Below are 21,161 nucleotides of genomic sequence, written 5' to 3'. Positions count from 1 at the left end.
ACTAAGCCATAGAATACAAAGTTTGACAGATCTTTTTAAGCATAAGAAGATCTTTTTAATGTGGGACAATTTTGCCTTGGGGCTTACAGAATAGTTTCTGTCCTTCTTTGTAACCAGAGCTATTTAAGAGGAAATTTCTGGAAAATCATACAACAGAATGTGTAACGTCTGTCGCTTCTAATAAAAGTGATATTAACGTTCAATTTATGAAAGAGAAATAGGAGTAAAGATGAAAATAATTGATATGGTTCACTGAAAAATAATTATGAATGCATTTTTAAAATAGAGAATTAAAGGCCTTAAATCTATGATACAAAAATAAATATTTGGTTTTAGATGATGTTTACATGACCAAAAAACAAAGAGAATATTTATACACAAGTGTTTAAGACATTTGCACAACAAATTAAATCAACATCAAGGAGAAATATCACAATGTAAAATCTAAAGTCTTAAGGTGTCATTGGTCAGGAAGCAGAATCATTTTTGAACAAACTCAGCATTTTTTAAAAGACTTGAATTCCCTACCTCACCCCACAACCAAGGCAGGGAGCTGCTGTCCTTGTGCATGCAGAGCCCCCAGAGAGGCTCTGAGCTCAGAGGCTCCCGTGTGAACCTGCCTTTGTTGGGCATAGTCTGGAGGGGGACCCCGTTCACAGAATCATCTACAGCAGGGTAGGAGGCAGCCAGGGCTGCCTCTCCAGGTTTTCAACAACCTTGGCTGTTGTCTAAGATACTAAATACATAAAGTGGGTAGTGGTGTTGGGAGACTGCCTAAGATTCACCAGGACATAGAGATTTCAGAGTCAATAGCAACGTTCTAAAGTTGTATATCCAAGCCTTATTCAAGGTATAGCTGAAAGGATTGCTGTAGGTGCAAGGCATGCACGTCCGAACTTCTTTCACCTCATTATAGAGCAGCTCAGTGGTTAAAAGCACAGGCCCTGGGCCAGGGACAATGGATCACGCTTGCAATGCCTACGCTTTGGGAGACTAAGGAGGGTGGATTGCTTAAGGCCAGGAGTTCTAGATCAGTCTGGGCAACAGAGAGAGACCTCCTCTCCACTAAAATAAATTAAAAATTAGCCGGGCATGGTGGCTCACACTTGTAGTTCCAGCTACTCAGGAGGCTGAGCGGTGAGCATCACTTGGGTCCAGCAGCTCACACACAGAATGTGTTCCCTGTTTGTGCCACTGTACCCCAGCTGGCATGACAGAACAAAATTATCTCTTAAAAAAGAAGAAAAAGAACAATCTCTAGAGAGAAAATTCTTGAATAGACTCTCTTAATAATAAGAGTGGGGTATTTGCACAGAGATAGAATAAACAACCAATAACTTAAAAAAACAGACATATGCATATATAAGCATATATTTAAGTTGCTGCATGGGGGAAACTTGGATTTTTATTAAAATGTTCCAGGGTATTGAATATCCACACGGAGAAATTAGAACCTGACCTATGACCTGACATTACACACAAAATTAATTATACTTGGTTCGTAGACATAAATATATTTAGTAGAGTATACAGAACACAATTCAGGAAAATAACTTCAAGACCACGAGGTAGGCTAAGCTGTCTGAAACTAGACCTGAAAAGCATTTACCATGTAAGACAAAACATATTCTATGTAGTTGATGTGAGCAAAGACTCTGGGGCATATAGAATCAAACTCAAGGTTCCTTTAGGCCTCTCCTTTCGAGAGTTAGCTCAGACTTGGAAATGGACCAGAGAAGCGGGAATAGTGTTTACTTCCTGAGATGGCAGGTGGACTGTATGAAATGATAACATATAAACCATGTAGTATATTACTAAGCCTACACTAATCCCAAAAATAAATATTCTAATAAATTGTGAGATGTATCAATTGCATCAGTTGTAACATGTCATTATTTCCTGTATCAGAATGAAAGAACAAAACCACTAACAATGGAACTAATACTTTCATCATGTGGAAATACACTGTATAATAATAACATCATTATATTATAATTAGTGGAAAAAAAGCTGTTTTTAAGACATATATATGTGGATATTTGTCTTGTCTTTTTTCACTCCTATGATTACATGGGATGGAACATATAAGGAAAATACACCAACAAAGGTTTTCCTAAATTTTCTCCCATTCAAATCCAACTCTCCTGAATCACTCTTCAATTCATCTTGCTCATGGTGTTCCCCATGTTATCATCATTTGTGCTAATCTGAGGATTTGGTGATGCTGCATTTCCTGTGATATTCCTACGTTGCTCCTGTGAGTTTATATTTTCAACCTTCTGAAACCTCCTATGCAAGATTTGATGCTGATGTTGATGATATCACCCAAAAACGTCGGCAGGAGGTTTGCAGACCAAGCTCATATACAGGTAAATGAGGACAATCACATTATGACTGCCTTCTCATCAATAGTGTTTTAATGCTTTCAAATTTAAGATGCATCTGTATTTGATAGATGTGAAAATGTGCACTCTACGATGAATGGAATACACTGTTTTCTCTGTGACTACTCATTTGTCAGTGTTAAATTATGGTGGCTCAGTGGCTATACTCTTGTTTGTTATTGAGGAAATATGTTTAAATCTTATCACATAAATTTATAAACTGCATTTATATTCTACCTGGGAGCTTCACCACTGTCCTCCATTAGGGAAGTCCAGTTTGTCCACTTCCAATTAAAGTGAGTGTCCAGAGAGGTGTTATAAACTGCATTTATAATTTAAGACACATTAGAGTTATTAGTGGAGTGCTAGAATTCTTATGTCATGTATGGAAATATAGTTTTAAGAACCATGGTTTAAGAAATCCATTGAAGACAAAGATGAAAATTGTAAAGAGCTACTTGAAAAATTCACTGGCGTGGTAGCTCTCTAACGACCTAGAAAGAGCTGTATTTTGAAACTTTAAAGTGTAATCTTAGAAATATGAGCAATGCTTCCTGTAAACTTCATTACAGATTCCATTCTTTCAGATGTAACATTTGTGTATCTTTTTCTTCATTCACATTTGTCCTTTTAATCACATGGCTGGTGATTGTAGAAAGCACCTTATGATTAGTCACTGCAGAAGTGAATGCATAATGGTCTTTATAAGATATTTTGATCCGTCCCCTTGCTACTCTGGTCATCTCTACTTTGGGTACTTGGATATTGGAATTGGTTTCGGTGTCCCCTCATGAGTACACTGAGTGATGAAAAAACTCATACAGTCACAGTTAAGGGGGTTGACTGAAATTTCACCTAGAGCTTTAGACTCCAGGAAGGTTGAATTAAGTAAACACAAAGTCATGCCATTACATATATGAGACATTCCTTCCTTGAACTCAATCTTCTTATCAGGTTAGAGTGTGGAGACAGAGCATTGGGATTGCCTCATGACGTGGTCTAAAAATGTGGTTTGTTTGCAATAGCATCTTTTGTAGACTTGTGGTGTCCAGACCAGCCTCTATACAACTGTTGATTTAGGATACTGTGCGAAATCATATCTTCCATGCAGTGAAAGTTTGTCTGGGGACTCAGTGCTCAGCACTTTGTCATCTGTGCCTGTGACATCATGCTATTCAAGATTTATGGATATCAATGGAAGTTCGATATGTAGTTCCATGGCTTCGTAGGCCTTTTAGGCATGGTTCCTGAAAACAACTCTGCTGCTACTGAGTGCAATGGCCTCTTAATAGGAAGCTGTGTGGAGAATTAGTGGGCAGCCAGTACACATGCAGAGTCATCAGTCAGCCTGTTTCTGTCTCTCAGATCACTGCATGGAGGGTTGGAGATATGCTGTATACTGGTTTTTTTTGTTTTGTTTTGTTTTGTTTTGTTTTCCTACTGAGATTACTCTTCTTGTGCACAACATGTATATATCACTCAGTAGCATTCACCTGCAAAAACTCTGTTGTAAAGATTTATTCCCAGGCCTCTGGAAGCAGGGACTGCCCTAAACCAACTTGGTAGAAATATGTTTTGTACTCTGCTTACCTGCTATCTTGATGGCTTTAGGTTTCGCCAAGGGCAATATAATTCCACCACGTGAGTATCAACAGAGGGCACGGTCCTGCACAGTTCCTGATGGAGCCTGTAGAATGAAGAGAACTAAATTAGAACAGGTTTTCCGAAAGGTTTGAAGGTAAAGTTGTCTTTGGATTACTTGAAGAAGAAATCCCTGTACCAAGAAAACATGATCCTGAATGCAGAAATATGATTTATGTTCCCTGACACTGAAATTTCTTATTCTTGCCTTATATCATCTGGAAGTCATGTCTTCTGAAAAGGTTAGTGGGATCCTGAATATACTCTGCTAAATGGGGTCCTAAAATGGGGCTTTCTGGGATATGTGAAAAACAGGCATCTTCCTTTCAAGAAGTGGATGCTGACGCTCTAATGACTAGGTAGTGGGGAAGGAGAAAGAGGATAAGAGTCCTTGGAGCTTGATGGTACCTTCCTGAAGCTGTGGCGTCTGGTTTTCAAATGTTGCCTAGAAAAGAAATGCCAGTTTACTATTCTCTCCCTACATGCCCACTTGTATCTGGAGGCAAAAGTTTTTTGCTGATGTCTTTACTTGCTTACTTTTATTAAAAAAAAAAATATTAAAAAAATTTCTTTTGAAATAACTGCAGATTTACATAAATGCACATAGGTAAGTACAGATTGTTTCATATACCATTCAGATAACTAGAATGTGAATATCTATTATAACCATAGCATATCCATGAAAACTAAGAATTTAACTGTTTTTCAAGACTATTAACTGATCTACAAACTTCCTTCCTATTTTACCAGGTTTTCTAATAATGATATACTTATCTCTTCCAGGACCTAATCCACAATACCACCTTACAATTACTGTCAGGTATATAACTTACTACTTGGTGCATAACAAATTACTACATACCTTAGTGGCTCAGAACCACACACATACTACTCACAGTTTCTCTGGGTCTTCGGTCTAGATGTAGGTGATGGCTCAGGCTGAGGCTCAGCTGGGGTAGGGTCTCCTTCCAAACTCACATGATTGTTCTTAGGATTCACTTCCCTGCCCTCATCAGGAACTCACTGATGTGTTATTAAAATCACATAAAATTAATACTAATTTATCAAAAATATTTCAAAACAATACAATAATAATGAAGTAGAAAATAGATCACATCCCATTGTATACTATGAATTCGTTTACCCTGATTGAACAACTACACAAAGATATTTCAAATGAGGAAAATGAAGACCAATATGCCTTATAAATACAGAGACAAAAATCACCGGGGAGATTTTATCAAATGAAATCAGCAACATGTAGAAAATATTAGACACTATGGCAAAAGGTATTTACCTCAGGAATGCAAATTTGGTTCAACATATGATACAATTAATATCATAAACTATATTAATAAAGAATAAAAACTACACAATCATCTCAGAAGGTGTGCAACAAGCACTTGAAAATTCCCAGATTTAGTATTAGAAAAACATGCAGCAAATTAGGCAGATAAGAGAACTTTCTTCATTTCAAAGGGCATCTATGAAAAGCTCACATATCATCATAAGTAATCTGAAAGGTTCAGTAATTTCTCTGATATTAGAAACAAGTCAAATATTTCCACTGTTGACATTTGTTTGCAACATTGTACTAGAGAATGTAGACAGGGCAATTTGTTTAGAAAAATAAATATAATGTCTCTAGTATGGAAAGGAAGTCAAACTCTGACTGTTTGCAAATGACATGATCTTATGTATAAAAAGTCCAAAGGACTTTAATCAAATATGCTTAGAATTTCAAAATGAGTTCAAAGAAGTTTGCAGCATATAAAATATATAAAATATTTTAAATTTCTCTGTACTAGCAATGAACAATCTTAAAACAAAACTCAGAAAACCGTTGCAATTGAGATTGAATCAAAAATACTCAGGAATAAGCTTATCAAATTAAGTATAAGATATGTTCACTAAAAACTATAGAACATATATTGAACAAAATTAATAGAAAATTTTGAATGCTCATTGTTTAGAAGGGTTAATATTGTTAGGCTGGCAATATTTTCCAAATGGATCTATAGAATTAAAGTGACTTCTCTCAAAACCACAGGTGGCATTACCGTCCCCTAAATTCAGAAGGTTATCCTAAAATTATATATACTATAGATACTGAGCAGCCGAAATACTCTTGAGAAGGACAAAAAGGGTTTGCATAGTAGACATATGCTTCCTGATTTCAAAACCTAATACAAAGTAATAGTAATCAAGATTTGTGGTACTAGTATAGGGATATATGTATTGATCAATGGAGTAGAATATAATACTCAAAAATGAATCCTTACATTTATGGTGAAATGCTTTTATAATGTGGCCAAATAAATTAGGTATGAAGCAATATTTTCTTGTCATATGTTTCTGGGTCAAGTGGATATCCACATACAAGTTAGATTCTTGCCTCATACCAGAAACATAATTGACTCAAAATGATAATCCATCTAAATATAAGAGCTAAACAGGGCCAACTCATAAAAAGGAACACAGAAATACATCTTTGTGGTCTTTAGTTAAACAATGTTTTAAGATATGACACTGAAAAGCACAAAGGAAAGAAGAAAATATAGAAATATTAAACTTCATTAGAATTAAAATCTTTTGCAATCTAAAGTCCACCATCAAATACAAAGAGACACCCAAAGAATGGCAGAAAATATTTGAAAATTGCAAATTTTATAGGTGATAATGGTCTGTTATCCAGAATATGCAATGTCTTACAACTCAAAATTAAAAAGGCAAATATCCCAATCAAAAATGGCAAAATCTTAAATAGACAGTTCTCAAAGGAAAGCCATAGTCATATCCAAAATCACATGAAAATGTGCTCAATGTCTTTTGTCATTATGAGGTAGGAGACTGGAAGGACTTGTTTTCTGGTTTCACAACCTTGATGACCAAAATAAGATCTGCTCCAGACATGATACAGTGAAAAAACTGGCAGAAGCCTGTACATTGTGGAAAGTGTGATCCCTGGCAGTCTTCATTTGTCACTCACATAAGACACTCCTACCAACCACATAACTGTTTACAAATTACATGGCCACAATTCAGAAGTTACTGCCCCTTTCCATGGAGACAGCCTAGAAGTCACTGCCCCTTTCCTGCCTCAGTTTGCATTGACCTGCCCCTCAATTTGTGTATAATTAAAAGTGGGGTTGATTGAATATAAGTACAGTTGCCAAGAGGCCTATATGTTGCCAAATCTGAACACACTGCTTAAGAGTTAGCCCTGCTCTGCTAGGAGCAGTACCATTCAATAAAATATTGCAGTCTAACATCACCCACTTGCCCTTAAATTCTTTCCTGGACAAAGCTAATAACCCTCTCAGGATAAGCCCCAATTATGTGACTCACCTGTCCTACAAAAATTAGGTGAAGGCAAATCTAAAAACCATGAGGTGTACTTCAAAAATCTAAAAAGCATATTGCTAAAAAATGTAAGTTGGAAAAGGTAAAATACTGTGAAAAGGCAAACTTGTTACTACTAAATAAGGTTTTTAATTTGCATAATTTAGCTACACTCTTTGTGTTACAAAGTTCTTCAGGATTTGAAGAACATTATTATGTATCCACCATTACGGTATCAAAGAGAGGAATTGCACTGCCCAAAAGAAATCTTTGGTAGTTCACTGTTTACACCTTTCTCTCTCCCAAGCCCCTTGTTACCACTGAACTCTTTAGTAACACTACACTTTATCCTTTTCTAGAGAGTCATATAAATGGAATTACACAGTATTTTGACTGTTTCAACTTGTATTTTTTTACACAGCAATATACCTTGTTCAGGTAGTATGATTAAATTAACAACATTGCTTGCAGGGAGTGCTAGATTACATACAAATGAGAATGAGTGGATCCATTTATAAGGTGCTGGATTAGGTCATATGGTGTTGGAAACATTCGTAGAAATTATAAAATTACCAAATTACCCTGGAGCACAATTAAATTCACAGACTGGAGCATATAATAGTGACTGAACAAAAGAAAATGCCAAACAACAAAACCAACCAACCACACAACATCAAACTTTAATTATGGAGGTATTTCAAAATGATACAAGAGACAACTTAAAAACCTTCCAATAGCCAACCCTGGAACAATTTGTGCAATTAAAAAAAAATAGTGGCCGAGCATGGTGGCTCATGCCTGTAATCCCTGCACTTTGGGAGGCCAAGGACGGTGGATCATCTGAGGCATGTAGTTTGAGACCAAACTGGCCAACATGGTGAAACCCTGTCTCTACTGAAAATACAAAACTTAGCCAGGTGTAGTGTCTCATGCCTGTAATCCCAGCCGGTTGAGAGGCTGAGGCACGAGAATCGCTTGAACCCAGGAGGCAGAGGTTGCAATGAGCTGAGATCGCACCATTGCACTCCAGGCTGGGCAACACAGAAAGGCTCTGTCTCAAAAAAAAAAAAATAGCATATATGCATTGTAAAATAAATATCCATATTTAGATAATGATATAAATAAAAGATGCATGTATAAGTGAATACATTAATACACATGAAATAATTGGAAAAGGATAGGCACATGTTTATGGTGAAGGTTTAAAGGAATTTGTAGACATTCTGCCAATGATGAATGTCTACTCTGGTTGACAGTTTGTACTCTTGTTGAGTTTGCACTCTTGGTATGATATGATGAGAATGGCACTTTTTGGCCAGGCACAGTGGCTCATGCCTGTAATCCCAGACCAGCCTGGCCAGCACATTAAGACCCCATCTCTATAACAAAATAAATATCACTTGAGCCCAGGAGTTTGACCCCGGCCTGGGTAACATGGTGAAACCTTGCCTCTACCAAAAAAACTAACAAACAACAACAACAATAAATTAGTCCAGCATGGTGGCACATACCCGTAGTCTCAGCTACCCTGGAGGTTGAGAGGGGAGGATCCTTAAGCACAGAAGATGGAGGCTGTAGTGAGCCAAGCTCATGACACTGCACTCCAGTCTGGGTAAGAGAGTGAGTCACTGTCTCAAAATTAAATAAATAAATAAAAATGACACTTTTCCTCGAGATCTTCCTCCCCTAAACCCACGAATCCAGTCTTATCATTAGAGAAACATCAGGTGAATCCCACATTAGTAATATTAATGTCATCAAAAATAAGGAAACTCCGAGAAACTGTGACAGTCAGAGAATTCTAAGGAGACATGACATGTACCTGTGATGAGGTATCCTGGATGAGATCCTGGAATAGAAACAGGACATTAAGTAAAAACTAAAAAAAATGAATAAAGTATGAAGAGTAGTTATAGTGTTATAAAACTGATTGGTTGTGACTAATGTCCTACATTAATGTAAGAATTTCATAAAAATGGAAACTTCGTGAGATATGTGGAAATTCTATGTACTACATTTACAACTGTTCTGTAAACCTAAAACCATTCTTAAATTTATAAGGTTTCTTTATCTTTAAAGTCACTGCTGACCTTATAAAACAACATGAGCAATATGTCTGATGGCCCTTAGTGCATCTCCTTAGCTTCACCATCTTCCTCAATCACTGAAAGTAGCTATTACTGTGAATTATTTGTTATCCTCTAATTTGTGTTTATTATATTTACCTCTATGTTTATATTTCTAATATCTATAATGTTTATTTTTCTGGTCTTCAAGCACACATACATGGTTTTAATGTATTTATGTCCCTAGTTTAATCATGAGAAATCATGAGACAAATTCATATTGTGGGAAAACCTACAAAATATCTGACCTGTACTTTTCAAAACAGTCAAGTTCACAAAAAATAAGTGAAGACTGAGAAATCTGCAGACTGGAGAATACTTGCTGTGTCAGGTAGAGCCTGCGATGGTGCCCGTGAACCTCACCTGTAAGAAATACACCGCTTACGTTATTTCATGTGCTCTGTTGAGTGGCCTCCTCTGTGTCTCACATGACCAACACACCTGAAGTCAACATTTTTCCAATTCAGAGGTCTCCTAGAAAGTGGTTGTCTTGATATGAATGTAGTGGTCACAGGTCTGAAAAGTGCCATACGGGCATCTGACAGTAATTAGAAGTTTACAGTAATCCAAACCAAATGCCCATCAATCAATGAGTGGATAAGGAAACTGTGATATATATATACATATATATCTGTATATGTATATATATACAGATATATATGTATATATATACAAATACAGATATATACATACACGTATATATATACACACACACATACATATATACACATATACATGCAATGGACTACTACTCAACCATAAAAAGGAATGAGTTAATTGCTTTTGCAGCAACCTGGAAGAGATTAGAGATTATTATTCTAAGTGAAGTAACTCAGGAATAGAATGCCAAACATCGTAGGATCTCAGTCATAAGTTGGAGCTAAGTTATGAGGATGCAAAGGCATAAGAATGACAAAATGGACTCTGGGGACTCAGGAGAAAAGGGTGGGAAGGGGGTGAGTGATCAAAAACTACCAATAGGGTGCAGTGTATACTGCTTGGGTGATGGGTGCACCAAAATCTCACAAATCACCACTAAATAACTTACTCCTGTAACCCAAACCACCTGTTCCCCAATAACCTATGGAAATTAAAAACAAATTACAGTAAGAAGGATGCCTGGTCAAGGAATGGACAATTAGGCATTGAGTCATCTGCAAGGATAAATAAGTATCCCATGAAAGGTGAACTGTAAACATCCAGGACCAATTTCCTGGAGTCCCATTGGGCACCGTTATAATTGGAAGCCATTGTCCCAAGAAAGACCTCAAGAGAACATCAGATACTACAAAAATACAACAAAGATGTAGAGGTAACTTTATAAATCATGGCTCTAAGTTCCCATGGAGAGGAAGATAGAAATGGTAAAGTGTTACTTGAAAGTTTACAGAGTTGCAGAGTGCAGCTCTCTTACAGAGTTGCAGAGTGCAGCTCTCTCAAGACAGAAATTCTTATCTTGAGACTGTTTGCCTTAATCTCAGAAATATAAGCAGAGAGTATTCTAAGTTGCTTTCCAAATCCAATTCTTCATTTCGATCAACTACCTATCTTTTTCTCCTCTCCTTTTATTCTTCCTATCTCATAAAGGATGGTCATGTGAATCTCACTGTAAGCAGTCGCTGCTGACGCAGGCACATTACAGTTATCATGAAATGCTTTGCTCTGACCATTTGTCACTCTTGTCAACTCCACTTGAAAATCAAACAGGCCTTGGTGTTCCCTGAAGACTGTACTGCATGAAGAGGAAACTCATATAATTTATAATTTAGAATGTTGACCATATTTGCACTGAGAGTTTCAGCTTCTACAAGGGCTCATTTCAGTGAACAGAAAGCCCTAATTTCAAATATAGGAGTCATGCACCTTTTAAGCTTCATTCTCTATTCAGGGTAGAGGGTGGAGACAGGGTTGGGTTCAGGCCTCAAGATGTGGTCAGACAATGAGATGTTTTCAATAACATCTTTCTGAGAATTCTGGTGGCCAATCCAGCCTCAGTACAATGTGGTCACAGGTGGTTTACTGTCTTGTGAGAAATCATAACTTCCATGCTATGGTGGTAGAGTTTGGGAGCTCAGTCCTCAGCACTGTGTTTGTTCTCTGTGCCAGGGATATCACGGTAGCATAGTTTTGTGTCTATCACCTTTCCTATCTTAACCCTGGGCACTCAGAACTCATTGACCCTCTTGCTACCTAGAGATGAGTCTCTCCTTATGCAAGTCTACTTCCATCTCCTTCACGGCCTGCCACTTGATTTTTTTTTTTTCCTGAATTGTTTGGTGATGAATGATCTTCACAGTACACATCATAACAGACCATATGTATGCATAGAAATGAAGAGAAAAATGGGATTTGACAAGTCACTTAGCTTATAGAAACTCCTCTTACAATGAAATGAAAAGAGAAAACATTCATGTACTAAGATTCTTTTTTTTTTTTTTTTTTTTTTTTGAGATGGTGTCTTGCTCTGTCCCCCAGGCTGCAGTGCAGTGGCATAATCTTGGCTCACTGCAAGCTCTGCCTTCTGGGTTCATGCAGTTCTCCTGCCTCAGCCTCCTCAGTAGCTGGGACTGCAGGTGCCCGCCATGACGCCCGGCTAATTTTTTGTATTTTATTAGAGACAGGGTTTCACCGTGTTAGCCAGGATGGTCTCAATCTCCTGACCTTGTGATCCACCCGCCTCGGCCTCAGAAAGTGCTGGGGTTACAGGTGTGAGCCACCGCGCCCGGCCTAAGATTATCAATTTAAATGAGGCTCTCCTTCCTCTGGGGTGAATTGTAAGGTCAGAGGGGTAAGAAGGTTTATCGAATTATAAATTTTGCAAATAATAGCACCTGAATTACTGCTACAATCTTCTTGGAAGAAATATGGTCAAGGGCAGCTGTATCTCTTACTCTACATCTCCTGGATGCAGGAATTTGTTTTCTTACTGGAGCTATGAAGCTGGTATGGAGAATGTAGCCCATGATCATGGTCTGAAAAAGCAAAAAGAGTCCTAAATTCGTGGATGTCCTTGGAAGTATAGCATACAGTCCCACGGCTTAGTAAGCTTTGTGGGCATCGTTCCTGGAACAGCCCTGGTGCTCTCCCATGAAGTGGTGTGGCCTGTGAACTGGGAGCTGTGTGGGGGATGAGGGGACAATCCTCCCTGCTGTGGGGATCTTTGTTTAAGCAGCACAGATGCAGAGTCTGCACTCAGCCTGTGTCTATCTCTTAGATCACTGCATGGTGGGCTGGGGTATGTTGTACTGTGCTCTTCTTTCCTTTTTTCTATTAGGCTATTTCCACCCTGCACAACACACTCTGTATCACTAACATGCCTCACTTTCATATGCCTCGTGTCTGAAGGTTCATTTCAGGTCTCTGTAAGCAGGAATTAGCCCACAACCCCATGATTAGAAGGTTTTATTTTCATACCTAGTTAAACTTCTACACTATGATATTGTCTATGCTGCAGCTTTTGGGCCTCTCACTGGACAAAAGATATCCATGATGTTATAGCATCAGGGGACTGTGTGGTGCCATGAATTCATGATGGAGTCTGCATAATAAAGAGAACTTAATTATCATAGGGTATTCTCAAAGGCTTTAAAAAACTTTAAAACTTGAACAAGAGAATCTCTGAACTAAGAAAACACTCCTAATGTAGAAATATTATTTATGTTCCCCGTCACTGGTGTTTCTCAATCTTGTCTGGAAGTCATGTCTTCCAAAATGTCTTTAGTGAGAACCTACAAAGACACTACCACAAAGTGCCTGAAAATAGGGCCTTCTAACATATGTGGCGCAGGCACCTGTCTTTGAAAAAGTGGTTACTGATGTATGAACTGGTGACCGGGTAATGGAGCATATGATGGAAAAGAAGAAAATGGATGAGAGTCCCTGGAGCTTGATGAGGTGCCTGAAGCCTGAAGCAGGTGCCCTGTGTAGGAATGGGGATAATAAGGCAAGGACTTTGCCTTTCACTCCCTGCATCTCCACTCATCCTCTGGTCCAAGGTTTCTTCTTGTTTATGTCCATCTGTGTTGCTATTTTTTTGTTCCTAAATAATACATTTTAAGAGTAATTTCATCTGAAAATAACTTTAGTTTTACAGAAAGTTGCAAAGATAATACAGTTTTACATAATCTACAGCTTCCTGAAATGTTAACAACTTATGTAACCAGAATGTATTTATGAAAACTCAGAAATTGACAGTGGTACAAAACTATTACCTGAAATACAGTTAATAGTTTTGAAGCATTAACTGAAATACAGACTTTGTTAATATTTTGCCAGGTTTTCCACTGATGTCATTTTCTGTTCTAGAATCTAATTATATTTACTGTCAGGTATATTACCTTTAGTCACTGTATAACATATAACCGAACAGCTTAGATGTTCAAACCCACACATAAATATTACTTAACATTTTCTCTGGGTCAGATGACCCAGGCTGAGGTTTCAAGTGAAGCCTCCCCTGGGGAAGGATCCCTTTCTCAGCTCATGTTAGGATTCAATTTTTTTCTAGGTTGAGATGACTTCACTGGTGAATTATTCTAACCCTTTTGAGAATTAACAACAATCCTTTATTAACTAATCTTTCAAGAAAATAAATAAAAACAGAGGAGTAGAGAACACTTCCCAATACGCAGCATGAAGCCCGTTTTCCCTGATAGCACAGCTGGACAAAGAGATTTCAAGAAAGGAAAATTACAGACAAATATGCCCCATGAAACAGAGGCAAAAATTCTGAAGGAAATACTATCAAATTAAACCAGTAACCTAATAAGAATACACATTATGAGCAAAGTCATTTGTCCCTGAAATATGTTTTGTTAAACATACAAAAACTATTAGTGTAATACACTATATTAATAGAATGAAGGACAAAAGCTTCATAATTATCTCTAAAGATACAGAATAAGCAGTTGAAAAATCCAAAAACATTCATGATAACAAGGCCGAGCAAATTAGGCATAGAAAGAAATTGTGTTAAGTGATAGAGGACATCTATGAAAAACTCAAAAAACAACATGCCATATTATGAATGTTTCAGTAATTTCTTCAAAAAATTAGCAACAGGACAAGGATGTATGCTCTTGCTACTTTTATTCAGTATTGTATTGGAACATGTAGCCAGGGTAATTAGGCAAGAAACATAAATACAAGTCTTCTAGAACGAAAAGGATGAAGTTAAGCTATCTCTATTCATAAATGACATAATCTTGTGTATAGAAAATCCTAAGAAAATCACTAAAATAAGATTAGAACCAAAAAATGAGTTCAGTAACACTTTAGTATACTAGGGCAATAAAAATCAATTGTATTTCTATATATTGTCAATTAATCTAAAATAAAACATAGAAAACAATTCCATTTAAAATATTGTCAGCACACCAGCATGGCACATGTATACATATGTAACTAACCTGCACACTGTGCACATGCACCATAAAACTGAAAGTATAATAATAATAATAAATAAAATAAAATAAAAAAATTGTCAAAAAGAAATAGACATTTGGCGGCATGGGGAATAACCTAAGAAATATAAAAATAAGGAGTGATTCTTAGTTTAAATGTCAAAGTATCTGTACATAAATTCTCTTCTTTAGTTAGAAACATTCTTTCCCATGGGGGTATGAATTACCAATTCTAAAACTACTCTGCATGTATTTCCGACTCATTGATTATATAAAGGAGGACAACTATCTCACTGTTAGCGTCGGAGGTTACATACAAGTAGTGGGAATGGGGAAATTGATTCATGTGGTCTTGAATTAGATCACAGGTGCTGGAAACATTAATAAGAATTCATGCTGAACTTTACTTAGGAATAAATGGAGAAATGTTGTAGAAATACATATACATATGTGAGAGTTACATACATACATATAACTGTCATCTGTCAGATGACAAAGCATAGAATTAACAGACGCCTAGCAGAAATGACAACACCATTGCCGAGACCTTTGTTTCTAATGCCATTCACCAAAAAAGGAACTAGGAATTTGGGGGAAAATGGTTAATGGCATGGTTGGGAAGGGAATCAACACTATTAAGCTTAAGTACCTTGTAGAGCCAGAAAGTAAGAAAAAGTTAAACAACACAATCAACCAACACACTACACAAACCAAATCAAATAGCAATAATATGGGTATTTCAGAGTGGTAAAGCAGCTGACTGAAAGGCCTTCTAATGACCAGCACGAGAGCAATTTGAACAATACAATAAACTAGTCTAATCACAATGGAAATAAACATTTATTATTTGCCAATATTCCATATAATATAAATAATTGATTAAATAAATGTAAAATAAATGCTGGAGAACAGATACATTGCCTATGGTAATGAAATACAAACGATACTATAGAAGTTCTGCCTTAAGGAGGTGAAGAATAATTCCCCAATGTTAAGTATGCGCTGTGCATAGTGACATTTTTTCAAAAAGTACGACATGGAAAGGGGGAAAATTAATTTTACAGTGGAGAAACTGGACCCACACTGCCTCATCCAGGTGCTCAAATTAGTATCAATAGTGATAAAAAGCATTTTGAGAATATATGCCCATGGTATAATGAGTATTACACTCACCCCTGTCTCTTCTTCCATATCTACAACTTCAGTCTAATTGTTAGTAAAAACAATCATAGAAATCCTAAATGGAGGATGTCAATGCCAGGAAAAACATGGAAATTCAGAGAAACTGCAGAGACAAAAAAAGCTTAAGGAGACATGATATCTAAATGTGTTATCCTGGAAGACATTGTAGAACAGAAAACAAACATTAAGTAGGAAAAAAGCAAATCTGATTAATATGTGGATATCAGTGAATGAGAATGCATAATGTTGGTGTGTTAATTGTGGCAAATACCCATGCTCATATAAGAGGTTAATAATGATGGAAACTCTGTGTTGGTTGCATATTAACTCTCCATGCCGACTATGCAACTGTTCTGTAAGTCTAAAGCGAATGTAAAATAGAAAAGCTTTTTTCTTTCTTTAAAAATTCACTGCTGACCTTAACAAACTGAATATTATCAATATAGTTGATGCTCTAAATGTGCAGCTCCCCAATTTCATGGCATTTTTTACCCATGAAGGTTTACCCATGAAGGTTACTATTATTTTCAGTTTCCTCTTTGTCATTTCCTTTTTATATTATTTTTATGTCTAGGTTTATATTTCTAAATAATACGTTGTTCAGTTTTTATTGTCTTCAAATTAAGATAAAGGTGTTCAAAATAAGTCTATAATTCTATTCAAATAATGAGAAATCATCAGATGAATCCACATTGTGATGCTTCCTATAAAGTACCTCATGAGTTCTTTTCTTAGGGGCCAAGATTCTTCAAGATAAACAAAGACTGGGAAACTATTGCACATCAGACAGGACCTGATGTGGCTGGTAGACCCTAAGATGGTGCCCAATGATCCCCACCTGCCAGGGTGCATGACCTTGTATTGTAATCCTCTCCCTGCGAGTATGGGCATGAAATGTGACTTGTTTTCATACAACACAATAATACAAGAATATTAGATGTCACATGACTGATCATGTTACATAAAGTTGTGATTTTTTTTTTTTTTGTCTTGCTAGCAAGCTCTTTGCCTTTATGGCTTTGATAGAGCATTCTGCCATGTGGGAGAAGTCCACATGGGAAGAAACTGAATACAGCCTCTGGTCAACAGCCAGCAAGGAACTGAGGCTGCCCTACAGTTTGCAATTTAAATTTCTGACTAATCCAAGCCCCCTTTTAAGTAACAATATATCACTTAAGATGTAGTGTGAACACCTTACAGTAACAGAATAACCCACAGTCTTTCCTTCTATCACTTATTGCAGTTATTCATCTCACTTATATAAGCATAAATGCACATAAATGTTTGCATGTATATATATATACACACACAATGATATATATTTAACCATATCTAATCAAATATTAGTCATACTACTATTGTTTTTAACAAGCTGTTCTTTGTTAGATTAATTAAGCATAAAATTATTACTTAGATTAGCCACTAAAAAGGTAAAAAAAACAGATATGCTAAGAAATGAGATAAACAGATATAAAGTGCTCAAAACAACGAAAGGTAGAAAATGAGTGAAATACAAAAATAGGAACAAAGACAAATCAACAACTGAAAAATAGTAACAAATATGGTAGATTTTTAATCCAACTATATCAATAATCACTTTAAATATCAATGTTCTAAATGCACTACTTAAAGGATAGAATACATCAATCAAAGGAAGCATGGGATAGATAGAATAAATTCATGAAACACGTTACAATCTGAGAAACACGGGAACATCATGAGGTTTGCAGGAGAATACCAAAGAACATTTAAGAAGTCATGCAGACCAGCCAAGTATGGTGGCCAACACCTGTAATCCCGGCACTATGGGAGGCCGAGGAGGGTGGATCACTTGAGGTTAGGAGTTTGAGACCAACGTGGCCAACATGGGGAAACCCCATCTCTACTACAAATACAAAAATTAGCTGGGCGTGGTGGCACCTGCCTGTAATCCTGGCTACTCAGGAGGCTGAGGCAGGAAAATCACTTGAACTCGGGAGGCAGAGGTTCCAGTGAGCTGAGATGGAGTCACTGCACTCCAGCCTGGGCTACAAGAGCAAAACTCTGTCCCAAAAATAAAATAAAATAATACAAAAAAATAAAGACCAAAACTATCAGACAGCTTACAGGTAGGGGATTTTAAGGACACAGAGGCAGAGGTAATACATAGTCATAAATTAATATATTGAGGTTACATATTGGTTTTAACCTAAAATGATGAAGTATCTTAAAGGGAAGAAGTGGAAGCTTACAGGTCATAGGGGGATTCAAAGATTTACTGATTTGTGATTATTTAAGAAAGTAAAATTTGTCAGAATATTTGGGATCAGCAGAAAATAATGGTACGTCTGGCTCATAGACATAACATCCCGTAGGCCCCTCAGGAAGAAATTCAGATTAAAGAATGGCAGAGTTCATTTGACAGATCCCCTTTATCTGAGGTCTATGCGCCAGTGGATCCATTTAGTAGAGGGGCAGCTTTCTGAACAACTACTCAGGGACATATGTTAAGCTTTGATTTTTAGTTTCCATAGGGAACCCCATATTCTCATGACTCTCAATTCCTTGCTACTGTTTCAACTTACTATTACCTTCTTGCTTGTCAAGTGGCTCGTGTACTTCTCAGAGGTAGAGAGGTGCCTGGAATTTCTGTGAAGGGACTCAAGATTTTCCTTTATTTCCATGTTTGGGGTGGTACACAGCCCCTGTGAGGGGTCCCTGCACCTTCTCAGGCCCTAAATAAATCCTCATCTGCTTGTGGGACTCCTGAATTTCTTCTACCATGTTCTTGCTTTTGTATTTCTTGCTGCTTTCAGGTGAGAAAATTCCTGTTCAACCTTGGTGGATGAATGTCATCTTTACTGGCCAAGACATTTGGATGACTATTCATATATGAATTATGTCAAGAGTGCCAAAGTTCAGTGTAAAATAATACACATCAGTCGATCCACTATTATTTAATAGAAAGGTGGGTAAATTATTGACTATGTCAATGAAAATGGAGATATAAATAGTTGCCAGCAGAAAAATATTAAGCTAAATGAGAAAAAATAATAAAATATTTTAACACCCTTCCTAAAAGTGATTGTTACAAATATATTTGCTGCATAGAGCAAAATTATGTGTACATTTTCTAAGTGGCATTTTAAAAATTTGTCACTGAGACTATTTATTACTGCCTCAATTTCAGAGCCATTCTTGGTTTGTTCAGGGATTCAGTTCCTCCCTGGTTCAGTCTTGGGAGGGTGTATTTGTGCAGGAATTTTTCGTTCTTTCTGGATTTTGTAGTTTATGTCCATGGAGGTGTTCATTATATTCTCTGATGGTTGTTTATATTTCTGTGGGGTCGGTGGTAATATCACCCTTGTTGTTTCTGATTGCATTTATTTGAATCTTCTCAACATCGCTCATTATTAGAGTAATGCAAATCAAAACCAAAATGAAATACCATCTAACACCAGTCAGAATGGCTACATTAAAAAGTCAAAAAATAACAAATAACAAATAATCAAACAAATAACAGAGGCTGGCAAGATTGTGGAGAAAAAGGAACACTTACACACTGTTGGTGGGAGTGTAAATTAGGCTAACCATTGTGGAAGACAGTGTGGCGATTCCTAAAAGACCTAAAGACAGAACTTCCATTTGACCCAACAATCCCATTTCTAAGTATGTATCCAAAGGAATATAAGCCATTCTGTTATAAAGACACATGAACACATATGTTCACTGCAGCACTATTCACAACAGCAAAAACATGGAATCAATCTAAATTGTCCATCAACCATAGACTGTATAAAGAAAATGTGGCACATATACACCATGGAATACAACACAGCTGTAAAGAAGAACCAGATGATGTCTTTGCAGGGACATGAATGGAGCTGCAGTCCATTATTCTTAGCAAGCTAACACAGGAACAGAAAACCAAATACCTCCATGTTCTCACTTATAAGTGGGAGCTAAATGATGAGAACACATGGACACATAGAGGGGAACAACACACTCAGAGTTCCTGAAACCATCGGTCTGCATTCCGATGAATGGGGCAATCAGACACACGAGCACACCAAGGCTTAACCGCTCTGCCCACTGGAAGGGAAAGAAACTTCCCAGGAATGCCACCTGCTTCCAACTAGCTGATCCCATGACTGGGGCTCTAGGGAATTTCTCTTTACCTGCCGAGATGTTTCTGTCTTGGGGAACCTCCTTTCTCTTCTTGCCACTGCACCAGCTGCCAACTACACTTCCTTACCACAGGGAGAGTGACATCTGAAGAGGCTGATAGACTTCAGAGCTGGGTAAGGCAACCAGAACACCCCCTGAACTGCCTCTGCCTGTTCTGTGATGTCACCTGAGCTCTGCTCTGTTTACATATAGCTGCTTGTGACATCATCTGGGTGTGTATGTTATCTGTATCTATGTCAAGACCTGGGCTTTGCTCCACTTGGAGTCAGCTGATTGGCGGGAGGGCATCTGAAATTGAGAGGAGGTTTCAGGACGTCCAGCCCTTTAGTGGGGATCTGTCTGGGACTGTGCAGTCTGAACCTGCAACTGTAAAAGGTACAATATCTACATTTAGGCCCTCATCTCTGTCTCTCTCTCCTCCTCCTCCTTTCCTCTGCAGGGTGATCTGCAAAAGCCCCACTCCATCCAGGATCCAGCCCTGGAGGGAAACAGCCTCCACTGCCCTAGCAGGGTCACTCTTTTTAGGGCCCTGGAGTACTTCTCACAACTATGCCAGTTTTTATGGGGAAAGGAAGGATGTGAGCTATTCCATACGTTACCTAAAGGGCTTGCCACCATGCTTACGGTGCTTAATGTTGTTTATGTGAAAAAAAGCTTAACAGCATATGGGATAAGTGTTTAGGTAGTCCTGACTCCAACCCCTCTGACCTTTTTGTCTGCTAATTTACCATTTAATTTGTTGCCATTCGGTTACCCTCTACTAGGGTACTAAGGACAGGAGAAAATGGACTTGGGATGAAGTTGATGTGCTGGTGGGCCCGGGGCGTGGGGTGGAGGGGGGATGGTGGTGAGGGAGTGCTGTGCTAGCTGGTGCTAATCACTAGCCTGCCCAACGAGTTTATTCTCTGGTCTCTTTG

General features: G+C 37.6%; 1 protein-coding gene across 1 annotated transcript in view; it reads right to left on the bottom strand.

The window, feature by feature from the left end:
- Positions 1-21,161, bottom strand: part of NPAP1 (nuclear pore associated protein 1) — a 207,983-nt gene that overhangs the window by 122,471 nt on the left and 64,351 nt on the right. Inside the window, exons 12-15 of the mRNA XM_063698419.1 lie at positions 9,190-9,216; positions 8,879-8,975; positions 4,922-5,048; positions 3,975-4,071 (exon numbers count right to left, since the gene is read on the bottom strand). The gene's annotated coding sequence lies outside the window, so the exon portion shown is untranslated. The remainder of the gene's footprint in view (positions 1-3,974; positions 4,072-4,921; positions 5,049-8,878; positions 8,976-9,189; positions 9,217-21,161) is intronic.

Source organism: Gorilla gorilla, chromosome 16 (genome assembly GCF_029281585.2).
Source record: "Gorilla gorilla gorilla isolate KB3781 chromosome 16, NHGRI_mGorGor1-v2.1_pri, whole genome shotgun sequence".
Taxonomy (NCBI): Eukaryota; Metazoa; Chordata; class Mammalia; order Primates; family Hominidae; genus Gorilla; species Gorilla gorilla.
This window is presented reverse-complemented; position numbering and strand designations above follow the sequence as displayed.